Here is a 13,580-nt window from a genome sequence, read left to right on the forward strand (position 1 = left end):
TACAATATTGCAGAGAGACAATATGTGACCCTCCATCCTGATGTAACAGCCATTTACAGGGTTACCTTTCCAAGTGGAACTGCACTCAGTCATGGGCCATGGACAACACAATCACCGAGTGCTTGCAGTAGGGCAGCCATACCTCTACTGGGTGAATTAGTGACTCCTTATACGTTGTAATCCTAAACTATACATTAGCTCACAACATGCTTGCACTGACTCCATTTTGCTGATAAACTGAGTTTGTCATCCTTATATCAATATTTATTGAAGCTCAGTGAGCTTCAGTCCTCGTGCAACACAGTCACCAACATATTTCAGGGAAAATCCTATGAACAGGACACACGCTGCATATTGGGCAATACACTGGCCAATGTGTGAGACTGATTCTTGTTGCCACTTCCTAGCTTGCCATTTCTCCCAGTGCTCCAAAACAAACGGTCCTCTGCTAGAGTGGTTTTGAGAGTTTGGCTGTCTCCAGGAAACACCAGGGTGCAGTCAGGAAAAAGCTGGAGGTGTTTTTCAAATGCACTGGTAGATGTATAGCTGTGCCATTTCTGCACTGCTCCCTGCTTTTTCTTAGAGCTGTAAATCAGTATCCTTTGAGTCTGCACAGACAGGGAGACAGGGTCCAATCTCAGTTGCATGACCAGTGTGTTTCTTACATATCTGTTTGTTGTAGTTTAGCCCCAGCAGGCAGCTCAGCACCACCCAGCTGCTCCCTTGCTTTCCCCAGGTGGAAATGGGAAGAGAACTGGAAAGGCAAAGGTACAACTCATGTGTTGAGATAAAGGCAGTTTACTAGGTAAAGCAAAAGCCACGTGTGAAAGGAAAGCAAGACAAGGAATCCATTCACTGCTTCCCAATGGCAGGCAGGTGTTCAGCCATTTCCAGCAAAGCAGAGATCATCACATGCAACGTTTCTTGGGAAGACAAATGCCATCACTCCCAATGTCCCCTTTTTCCTCCTTCTTTACCCCAGCTGTTATTGCTGAGCATGGTGCCCCGTGGTATGGGATATGTCTTTGGACAGTCTGGGTCAGCTGCCCTGGCTGTGTCCCTTCCCAGCACCTTGTGCACTCCCAGCCTCCTCACTGGCTGGGCAGCATGAGAAACTGAAAAGTCCCTGGCTCTGTGTAGGCACTGCTCTACAACAACTAAAAACATTGTTGTAGTATCACTAAAGATCCAAACACGGCATCATACAAATCTCTACAAAGAAACTATGGTATTTTCTTATAAAAAGATTTACTGATTTATTAGGACACTGAAAATAACACTTCCTGGAGCAACAGGATGAATTTGACTTCCTCTTCATTTCTTCCCCTACACAGACAATATTGTAATATAAAACAAGGCAACACCCTAATACCAAGATAAAAATAAGGATGAAGTTATTGGTGAAGAAGCACTCTGTTCTGCTTGTCTGTTTATGCATTTCCTTCTTAGTGGATGCAAAAATGTATGCAGACAAAATATGGTTGGAGGGCAAAATATACTTGTAATACTTTCTTATTAGCAACCTCTCAAAGATGACTATTGTTCCACTGGAAAGTGTTTTTCTTTAGTTTGATTTTTTTTTTTTTGTTCCCCTGAACATTTCACTATCATCAAAGAGTGTTTTTAAGCTCTTATAGGATGCTAAGGAATTAATAGCAGTACAGAAAGTAGTCTAGAACACAGTATTTTTTTCAGGAAAATTTGAATCAAAAAATCAGATTCTAATGGGTAAGTTTTTGTTTTGTTTTGTTTTTTCTTTAAGTATGTAGTGATACTAAGTAAACAGGAGACCTGAGTAATATTTGCAGACTTGACAAATCATATGGGAGAAGAGAGGCATTTAGCTAGATACAGCATTTAAAACATTTTGAACACTTGTCCTTTGCATTTTGTGGTGGATAGGAGCCACAGTAAAAATGAAGGTTGAATATTCATAATGTTTTAAATATTGAAAGCAACTCTGCTTTCAATTTATTTGCAGATCTTTTGAGACTCTGGTGTAAATTATTAAAGAGGAAGAAATTCAATGTCTCTTCCACTTTCCAAAGACTAGCGTCATTTTTTGCTAATATGGTACATGAGTAGCAAAAGCAAAAAATGTGGCGTCTGTCTCCTATAACACCGTCATAGACTAACTGATGAAATACAGGTGGAGTGAATTGAAAACTGGCTGAACAACCAGGCTCAGAGGGCTGTGATCAGCAGCTCAAAGTCCACCTGGAGGTAAGTCACTAGTGCTTTATTACTGGGGCCAATACTGTTTAAAGTCTTTGCTAATGACTTGGTTGGTGGGACAGAACATGCCCACAGTAAAATCACAGGCAATACAGAACCAGGAGGGGTGGCTGGTATATGAGAGGGCTGTGTTGCCATTCAGGGTTGGAAACCTGGGCAGAGAAAAACCTTGTGAAATTCAACAAAGGAAGATGTCATGACCTGCAACAGGAGAAGAATAATCCTGTTCACCTGTACAGCCTGGAAAGCAGCTATGCATAGTACATCAGAGTCCTTTTGGACAAGAAGCAGAGCCAGCACTGTGCTGTTGCAGTAAGGAAGACCAACAGTTTCCTGGATTGCAGTAGGAAGGGCATTGGCAGCAGGTCATACTCAGCCCTGGTGAGACCACGTATGGAATATAGTTCATATGTGCTGGAAGCAAGAGAAAAATTGACATATTGGAGCAGATCTAGCAAAGGGCTGCAAGATGACGAAGGGCTTGGAAATTCTGAAATCTGAGAAGCTGAGAGGACTGGGACTGTTCAGCCTGGAAACGGCTCAGGAGGCATCTTATCAAGGTATACATATAGCTAATGGGAGGGAGTAAAGTAAACCAAGCTAGACTGTTCTCAGTTTTATCCACTGAAAGGACAGGAGGCAGAAATACAGAATGTTCCAATGTACACAAAAAAAAAGTTGTACAAAAAAAATAAGTTTTACTGTGAGGGTGAGCACTGGCACAGGTTGCCCAGAGAGGCTGTAAAGTCCCCCTCCCTGGAGAACTTCAAAAGCTTCCTGGACTTTGGCCTGGGCACCCTGTTGTGGGTGGTTGAACAGGTGGCTGGACCCAATGGACTCCAGAGGTCCCTTCCAACCTCAGTGATCCTGTGAATCTATATAAAAGCTGTCAAAGCTAGTGTTGGAAAGAAGGCTGAATTTGTAAATGTAATTAGCTTCCAAAGGTACCAAGTAGATCACTTTGTACCTCGTACCACAAAATTAAACAAGCTCTAGGTTCAACCTTATTTCTTCTTCTGTGAATGTGTTCTTGGCTTTCTTGGCCTTATGCCTTGGAATTTATCAGCTCCAGGTTCTGTGTTAAATCTGAGCAGTACAGTTCCACAAGATGGGCCGTTTCCAGTGGTGCAGATCTCTTCTGGCCAGAAGAGATCATTTTGACCTCTCAGATTATGCAGGCCTACTGAAAGTTTTTTGCTGGGGTGGGCCCTGGGACAACCTGACACCAGCAATATCATTCCCTATAACACAGGGCCGCAAATGAATGCGTTCATCCCTTTTTCACTTTCAAAGCCCAAATCTATAGGAATAGCAGCCAGGTTTTATTCATATCCCACTACAAACAGAAGCTATATAAAGAAAATGTGAATAAGTTAGAAGTCACTCTGATAACCCTTTAGCTCTAGAAATAGACTGACTTGAATATAAATCTGTTACTAAAAAAAGTGAATACCTACCTTTTTAAAATGGAGCCTATAGGTACACTGAGAACTTAATTTACCAAATTCCTGAAGGTATTTTGAGTCTTACAACTGAGCCTGAGGCAGTATGTGACTCATCTTGCTTTCTGTCACCCTCTACGTGACCTAGCCAATCTGAAAGGTCCAGAATTTGGTTGTTGAAGAACTATATGATAATAAATATATATGTATTGCCATTATATATAATATATATCCTTCATTAAACAGCAACAACAAAAAACAAAGAAACAGCAGATAATTAAAGGTAGGAAGGTATATGTGGATATATACGAATACACGTATGCATGGATATATTGCCATATTCAAATTCTAAAACACTGAATGAAATGGTTGTGCACAAGAGGGAATATAGTTCATTTCTGTATAGGAACAAACACAGATTGTTATAGTCCAGGCAGCGATTTGCTTTCTCCTTTAGAAAATAAGGAGCCTGACATGAGGGGACCATTAAGTGTGACTGAAGAAAAAGGATTCAGCACAGCTTGAGCTAACGTGCACCCTGTCACTTTACCAAACCTGACCAAATTCCTAGCCTCTGCATAGTCCTTGGGTTAGTGCCTGCTTTTGAATCTCACATCACATTGTAAAGTGTATGTAACATCAATTGGCTCAAAAAACAGAATTTAATATACTCTGCTACACTGTAATTCAGTGTCAATCCATGTGTGTTTTACCAGAAGTAATACTCATATTTTATAAATATGATACAGCCTGTATTTTGTTATGCACACCAAACAGCATGAGTTATACCTGATATTAATGCAGCATACATTATTAGAGAAACGTTCTGCATAAGACATGGGCCTAAGCCATGTCTTTATGGCAAGTATATTTGTGTTATAACCTGTGAATGAGTAAAAACTGTTGCTTGGATCACAATTATGGAAACCTAGAGAAGAACAGTTAATATCTATAGAACTAAACTGTTACATAAACGAGGAAACTTCCTAATCTAGCTTGATATAATACTTCAAAATGTTCAAATAGTTATAGAATTAAAAACCTAGGCTGACATTCATCACTCTCAGGCTGTGTTTTAATAATGTGTACAAGGTGATACCAGACCATGGTAATAACAGAAGTCCTGCCCCTGCCTCACCTTTGATGATGCACTTCTGCTTCCTTGCGACAGCTTTGTGGTGAGTTGGGAACTGATACGGATAACAATCAATCTGTGAAAATAAACACTGATTTTATTTATTTATTTTGGCTGGATTAGCTCCCTGATTTCACCAGCTGAGCTACAGCAGAAAACAAGTGCTGGCTGAAAGTAAGAAATGGGAAGGAGCATCCAGAGTTAAGACAAGGACTTAGGACAGCTGTAAACCCACATCTTCCCGCTTTGTTTGCTCTGTCACAGTTTGAATCCTTGGGTAAAATCCTGGCCTGATTCCTGTAAGTTGGGAAGTTCCCTTTGTCTCCAAGGTTTGTCACCCACCTTATTATTAGCATATATTTTGTCTGTAATTTAGCCTTTTGGCAAGTATGTCAAACTTATTTGGTATTTTTCATAGGAGACATCTTTCCTGTCTATCAGCAGCTTCTTTATTTACTTGAGTTCTCTTTATATTCAGTATCATCCTCTCAGAGCCTGTGTGGTTAGCCAGCCAGAAAAGCAGAGTCCACTCTCTATGACCACGATCCAAATCCTGCTATAGAGATGAATAACTTTACTGATGTTAACAGATCTGTTTAACTCCTGGAACAATGTGGGTGTGGTGTTATGCATTGAAGTGCTGCGTCAAGGACTGCATCTTTTCCAGAATTAGGAGCATATAGCAGGACATTGCCTTTAGGGTTGTTAGGATTTTTGCTAATTCTTCAGATATTTTTCTCCTACATTAAGGGAATTTAGGAAAAATGAACTGTATCTCTTGCATTCCCATGACAGTCAACACAATATGTGACCCATTGTCATTGCTGCCCTCCCCCCCCCCTTTTTTTTCCTACCTAATATGCAGATGTTTCAATTTTCCTTAAAAGAGTTTGTATTCCTTACACTTTTAAAGAAAGTCTCCAAGCTATGAGCTCAGCATCAAAAGTTATAACAGCCTCTGTATCTCCAGACAATCTGAGTCAATGGATCACTTCTGAGAAGTGTCATTTTAGTCTGCTGTGGACTAATCAGTTAATTATTTAATTGGTACTTCAATTAGGATAATTTGAGTAATTTGGGCAAGGAAGAGGTTTGTTTCCCCTACTAGGCTACAAATACATATTTTTAACTGTCTGTGGTGCTAAGGAAATGGAAAAGAGGAAATCATAAAAGAAGAACAAACTGAAGACTCTATTGCACCAACATTCTGAATCAAATAGAACTAAAAACTGCAGACTGTAAGGCAAGGAAGAACTTATTTAAAAGTTCCTACAAAAGCTACTACAGAAGCAATAGATCTTATCAACAATGCAAACACTTGCCCTCTAATAAGGAAATGGGAAATGGTGGGACAGTCTAGAATTGCAGCTGCACCTCATTTTGGTGATAGTGGCATGGAGAATTCTTTTGTCCACCACAGAAAAGCCAGTATGTGAGAAGGCTTTTCACAGTGTGTTTCAGGTTGTCAGCAGTTTCATCTTTATCACATGGTTAGATCTCTGATTACACTTTAATATCTTATGTTTATTAGTCTAAAGTTATTTGGAATAATCCTTTTTATGTTATGATACTGCAACTGACTCAGTGTCCTGATCTCCTACTATTCATTCTCTGCTTTTGCAATGAAAATTTCTAAATTATCCATTCAGTCTTGCAGAACATTAATGACAATAAGATGATTTCCAATTATTCTGAGCTTTTCACAATGTCATAAATAACTGACTACTTGAAATTATTCCCTTTCTTGCTATTCACACATTATACTGGTTGCTAAGGCCTAAGTATTTATGCCTGAACAGTAGTTGGTTTGTTGCTAAGTTCTAATAATGATAACAACATGTTAACTTTCAAGTTTAGTAAGCATAACACACATATCAATATTGTTTTAATTATTTAAATATTGATGAAATAGTGATCATCAATGCTGAAGAAAAAAATTTATGCTAATGAAAATTTGTTATGAATGATATTTTGTTAATATTAGCAATGTGTTTAGGTCATGATAGGGTGTCTTAACCACTGTTTCCTCCTGACTCCCACTGCAGATCTTGATTTTGTTGTTGTTGTTGTTGTTCAGACTTTCCACTTGTTTTTATTAACTGGATTTTTTTTTTTTTTAAAAGAGGTGGAAAAACTACTCTCTTTCCACATATGAGAATTACTTCTGACATTTGTTTTTTTTTTGGATGTTGACATTTGATTTCTCATGTTAGTAATTATACTTGAATCCCTTACAGCTGCTCAAGTACCAATTGCATATTACATCCCTGCATCCAATTACATTTTCTGGTAACAATTTATTATTATTATTTTTCTCATCCTGGTATGTGTTGCAATAACACACTGAGTACTGCTGTTCAGAACATTCATAAGTCTCCTTCATTAGAATTTATTTTGATCAGTTTTGAAGGACCAGAGAGGGCCACAAAGATGGTCGAGGGGATGGAGCACCTCTCTTATAATGAGAGGCTGAGAGACTTGGGACTGGAGGAGGCTCAGGTGGGATCTTAGGGTTTATAAATACCAGAAGGGAGCGTACAAAGAGGATAGAGTCAGGCACTTTTCAGTGGTTCTCAGTGCCAGGATAAGAGGAACAAACTGAAACACGTGAGGTTCCCTCTGAACATCACAAAGCACTTCTTTACTGTGTGGGTGATGAAACACTGACACAGGCTGCCCAGAGGGGCTGTGGAGACTCCCTCCTTGGAGATCTTCAAAAGCTATGTGGACATGGTGCTGTGCACCCTGCTGTGGGTGTCCCTGCAGGGCTTTGGACCAGATGGCCTCCAGAGGTACCTGCCAACCTCAACCACTGTCATTCTATGAAGGAATCTTATTGGTTTCAAGTCTTTAATTAATACATTATCCACAAATTATTCCCATTGATTAATTTGCAAGTTCACTTACTGATTACAATTTGTAAAATGTAGACCATATATAAAAACTGAAACAAAAGTCTCAGTTCATCTAAAGATTTCTTCAGTGGTGTAATGTGTCGCTGCATACCAAAATTACTTACCTATTTTAGTAGAAATTAACATTCAGATGACAAAGTCTGCCTTGTACCTACTCCTTGAGGAAAGTCATAGCATTTGATTAAGAAAATAGGTACAGTATTATACTGTAAACAACCAAGGAGGCTGAAGTTGCGCAGGCAAATAGGTGAGCAATTGATTTACTGATCTACATCATGTTGTCACATATAATTGTTTACATTTTAAATTTAATTTAAGGAAAAGATCATACCAAATACTACTAAGTAACAATCCCTCACCTCATGCTTCACCAGCTTGAATTACACTGGTGTGGGTTTTGTTCCTGCCCTGTTGAACCAGGATCACCCACTCAACCATGTCCCTAAGCACCATGTCCAACCTCTCCTTGAACAACCCCAGGTATAGTGACTCCACCGCCTCCCTGGGCAAACCGTTCCAATGCGTGACTGCTCTTTCTGAGAAGAAATGTCTCCTTATTTCCAACCTAAACCTCCCCATGCACAACTGGAGGCCATTCCCTCTAGTCTTATCACTAGTTATCTGTGAGAAGAGGCCAACCCCCAGCTCCCCACACCTTCCTTTCAGGTAGCTGTAGAGAGCTCTAAGGTCTCCCCTGAGCCTCCTCTTCTCCAGACTAAACAACCCCAGCTCCCTCAGGTGCTCCCCATAGGACTTGTGTTCCAGGCCCTTCACCAGCTTCGTAGCCCTTCTCTGGACAAAATCCAGGGCCTTGATGTCCTTCTTGTAGTCAGGGGCCCAAAACTGAACACAGTACTTGAGGTACAGCCTCACCAGAGCAGAGTGCAGGGGGACAATCACCCCCCTGGTCCTGCTGGCTACACTATTCCTCATATAAGCCAGGATGCAGTTGGTCTTCTTGGCCACCTGAGCACACTGCCAGCTCATGTTCAAGCAAGTGTCAACCAGCATCCCCAGATCCTTTTACTCTGCACAGCTTTCAAGCCACTCTGCCCCAAGACTCTAACATTGAGTGGGGTTGTTGTGGCCAAAGTGCAGGACCCGCCACTTAGCCATGTTGAACCTCATCCCATTGGCCTCTACCCATCGACCCATCCTGTCCAGGCCCCTCAGCAGGGCCTTCCAACCCTCCAGCAGACAGACACTTCCCCCCAGCTTGGTGTCATCTGCAGACTTACTGAGGGTGAACTCAATTCCCTTGTCCAAATTGTCAATAAAGATATTAAAGAGGATGGGCGCCAACACTGAACCCTAGGGAACACCAGTCCTGACCGGTCACCAACTGGATTTCACTCCATTCACCACTACTTTCTGGGCCCAACCTTCCAGACAGTTTTTAACCCAGCAAAGAGTGTAACTGTCCAAGCCATGGGCTTCCAGCTTCATTAAATTTAAATTAATGGAGCTCAGAACAAAGCACTTTCCTGCCCAGGTAGCATGCAAAGGTAGATTCACGTTCATTCCTAAACTTAATTGCAGTCCTGAAAGAAGCAGAATGGTGTGTAGTGAGAGTGAGGCCATTGCTCTCTCCTCCCATTGCAGTGGAATATAATCTGGTCTTGTTACAGGAAAGACAATGACTTTCTTTCATAGGAATTGTACCACGATTTGTCTTCATTCTACTTAATCAAGGAATGATGCTAACAGTTGAGCCTGAAGGCATTACCTAGTCTTCAGGGACCATTATTGTTCATATTTTGCCATTTTGCATAAAAGCTTTTAAAATAAAATGCAATGTTGAGGCTGTAAAATAACCTCAATATCTGTTTAACATCCCACTCATATGATATCTCAGTGAAATCCCTACAAAAAAAGAAAAGTGGTTTAAATGAAAGAGGAAAAAGCTATGGAAATCACATCTGTTGTATGATACAGTACCATAGGGAGTGAAAGAAAAGGAAAATGTGCAAAGAAGCTAAGAAAAGAATTACTTTAACTGGAAAATAATTGGAGAGGGAGAATCATCCAAGAAGAAAAGTGCAGAACATGACTCATTATTTTCATAGCAAGTTACAAATAAATTGCTTAGAAATGTGTTATGTTATTTGGATGTTTAATTATTCAGAATGGATTTTAAAGAGAAAATTTTAGAAAGTCTTATTTCTAACCCTGACTGTCTTTCAGCCTGACCTACCTTTAAAGAATTGATGCTTTTTATGTTCTTTTGCACTTTAGAAAATCTGACTAAATAAAGTAACATGATTCATTGATACATTTGTTTTAAGAAGTAATTCAGTAAAAAGCACAACAGATTTTTATTTTTTATTTTTTCTTGCTAATCCAGATATATGACCATTTCAGTAAATTGTTAAATTAGGGTTAAAAATGGTGTTTGCACAAACCACATTCTATATATAAGCACAAAAGTAACATTTGTCAGTCATAGGAAACATCTATAACCAAAATAAGTTAGAAAAGTCTTCTATAAGAGAAATCACTCATGCTTTAAAGATTATTTTAAAAGTAATTGTCACTGGTATTTAGAAAAATAAAAGATTTTATAACTGTTTCATCCTCCCAGCACATACAACTGTATAAAACTCTTTAAAGCATAAAAATGTTTAACAGACACCTGGATTTCAGTAAATTTAATGTGAGATGAGAATTGTATTTTCATTTCATGGTATATTTCCCTAATTCTAAATCAGAAACTTAGTCTAGGCAATAGTCATTAGCTCAATAATTAGGGAGTGACTCAAAGATATCTCACACCCAGTGCAGCAGAATGTGAATATCAATACCTGCAATATTTGTGAATAATTTAAATTAAGCATTTGTGTGTTTGGAAAATTATATTGCTAAGTGCTGTGGTGTCTTACATCTTGTTGAAATCTCTGAGTAAATCTCTGACCCTTTGGCAGATGGTGGTGCTTGCTCTTGGTGAAGGGGCACCTTGCAGGTGGATGAGCCTGGGAAGAGACCTGCTGTTTGTGCTAACAGTGAATGACCTAGACCTTCAGCTGCCATGGAGGAAAAGATCAGATTGTATCACAGCTCAAGTTTCTAACTACCTTTTTATTTTTATTTTTATTTTAATTTTATTTTATTTATTTTATTTTATATTTTATTTTATTTTATTTTATTTTATTTTATTTTATTTTATTTTATTTTATTTTATTTTATTTTATTTTATTTTATTTTATTTTATTTTATTTTATTTTATTTATTTTTTCCTGGATGTAAAATACTGGTATTGAATTGACTTCCGTGTGGCTATCTAGCTGCCACCTCCTCCCCTCATGTCAGCTGGTGGCACAATGTGGCCTCACAGAGTGCAATGACAACCAAAGCTCATTTTGGTGGTTGCAACAGCAGATTGGGCAAATGAGTCTGGGGTTTATGGCATGACCACTGGCTGGCAGAGGAATGATTGGAAGGATGGTGTCAGGTGCCTTGTCTTACTGGGGCAGCTGACAAAGCATATTTCTTGTGGTGGTCACAAGGATGGGGGCCATTAGGGCTTTTTTTAGAGGTGGGAAAACTATGAAAGTTGGTACGGATTGAGCTGAAGAGAATGATCAACAACCTCTCAAACTGTCCTTCAGCTATGTAGCTCTTGCCTCAGAAAATGTCCTAGCAATACAGGCACGTGAGAAAAGAGAAATACAGATTTTCTTTTTTCTTAATTCACAAAAAGAATAAAAGTCAATTTCTCTGATTTTGAGAGTTGCTCTTCCTTCTCCTATAACTTTTTCTTTCAAAAAAGATTAATACTTAGATGTGTCTTTTATTCAGAATCCATGACACTGAGATTTTGGTAGAGAGGGACCTTGTACTCAACAGAGAGCTCTCATTGCAGTCGACTTTTAGAAAACCTTCCTCTACTTAAAGTGCCTCCCTTTCTGCTCTTGTAGCCTTTGATCAGGTTACTAGAGGCTATATAACAAAGGGGGAGGTTATGTAATAATGTATCGCTTCAAGTAAAATGTATTTTATATTCATTCCTCAGTACTATATATCCCTTTCATAGTCATACTTGAGAGTCACCATAAATAAATTTGGGGTTAGATTCTACCTCTCAAGGTGACTTGTGCAGAATAAAGGCAGTTGTTATTGTGTTTCAGCTCTTTGTAATATATGTAGAAGGCAAAGAGGGTTGTATCAAACAAAAATATTTCAGTTTCCTGCTTTTTGCTTTTTTTTTTTTTTTTTTACAGCAGAAAGTCAAAAACAGAAAACTATTGAACTTGCACTTTCTCAAAGAAAACTTGCTGAGCAATTGAGGGGGAATAGCTTTCTTCAAAATCAGCTTGTTGAGTTTCAGTTGTTTTAGGGATTTCCTGTTGTTTTCTTTGCTAACACATTTAATCCTCATGATTTTTTCCTTAGCTTAGTGAAAATAATTCTTCCTTAGCATTGGTCTTTTCCAGATTTTTTCCTATCTTTTCTAGCATCAAACATTTCCAAATTTAATTTCTTTAAATTCTGTTTGTTTAGGGATTCATTTTAGTTTGGATTTTGTTTGTTTTCCCAGCACGTGGCATTCTAGTGAATTCTTTGTTAGCTTAGTGAAAGGAATTTTCCCCTTAGCTTCAGTACTTATCATTGTATTTCCTTTTTAAAAAGTGTGGGAGCTTACAAGAGCATTTCTGAGTCCCGTATCTCCCCACAAAACCACAGAAGATTAGATGCAGTGTACCTCTTCTCAGGCACAGAACTCTGAGGAAGAAACAGTTTTATTTTCAGAAACGTCTGCATGCATTGGAGAGAAGTCAATAACAGGCAAACCTCAACTGCATAACATCCTTTGCAGTTAGTTTGAAAGTATGAAGGCGTAAGGATTTATAATGTATGTAAAGCCATAATCCTTTCCTTAGCTTTTCCGAATCATCTGAGAAATTCTCACTCATTCCCCTGTGCTGGCTCAGGGAGGGGATAGAGCTGGAGCTGCAGGTGGGTGCAAAAGGCATGGTGAGCCCCCAGCTTTTGCAGTACACCAGGGGCAGGGGGTGATTGCCACCAACTTTGCATGGTGTGTGGTGGAGATGGAAGGCAGCTTGCATCAGAGACCAGCTTTCAGCAGCATGCAAGCCAAAAAAAGAGGGCTTGCAGAGACAGCTCAGCTACAAGCAATTGGCTGTGGGTGCCAGCAGCTCCAGGGAAATTCTCAACAACTGGAAAGGGTAACCATTTTCTTTTCACTCTCCTTCCATTCCTGTGAACAGTCAGGCTATTGGCTGTCCCCTTTTTCTGCTTCACCCAGATAGATATATAACCTGGCATCAGGCTGTGCAAAGTGGGATGTACGTGAGTGTGTCCCGTCTTGCTGCAACAGAAGAGAAAGCTCAAGTAACGTGACAGAACAATAATAAAAGAGTTATTCCAAAAGTCTGTGGTAAAGTTCATGGAGGGTATGAGAGAACTTACCAAAATGTAAAAGAGAACATACACTTAAGTCAACTAGAGGATTCAGATCATAAAACTTTTTTCTACAGAAACAAATTTCACCCAGAAAAAAAAAAAAAGGCCTTGAGATATTTCAAACCAATATTAATTCCCAGAAAATCCCAAGCTAGTACTCTGTAAAAAAAAAAAAAAAAAAAAAAAGAGAGAGAGAGAGGAGAGAGAGAGAGAGCATTTGTTCTGATAGTAAGATAGTAGGTGCCTTAGAAATGGCTTTGAGAATAAAATTCCCTCCACATGTATCAGATGTTAGCAATCATTTTACTTGAGGTCTTTTGGCATCAAACCAGACCACTTTTTTTTTTTTTTTCCTATTTAGAAACAACTGGGATGGTTTAATTATTAAAATAATGTGAGAAAAAATTAATAATTGTAATAACTATTAAACAG

The 13,580-nt window shown here is 39.0% G+C and overlaps 1 long non-coding RNA gene across 1 annotated transcript; it reads left to right on the forward strand.

The window, feature by feature from the left end:
* The first annotated feature begins 1,734 nt into the window (after window positions 1–1,734).
* Window positions 1,735–8,286, forward strand: LOC310899518. The gene is made up of 3 exons (XR_014584358.1): window positions 1,735–2,795; window positions 4,770–4,855; window positions 4,936–8,286. It is a non-coding gene; the product is annotated as an uncharacterized lncRNA (long non-coding RNA).
* Window positions 8,287–13,580: the final 5,294 nt, after the last annotated feature.

The sequence above is a fragment of the Anser anser genome, assembly GCF_964211835.1.
Source record: "Anser anser genome assembly, chromosome: 4".
NCBI classification, from domain to species: Eukaryota; Metazoa; Chordata; class Aves; order Anseriformes; family Anatidae; genus Anser; species Anser anser.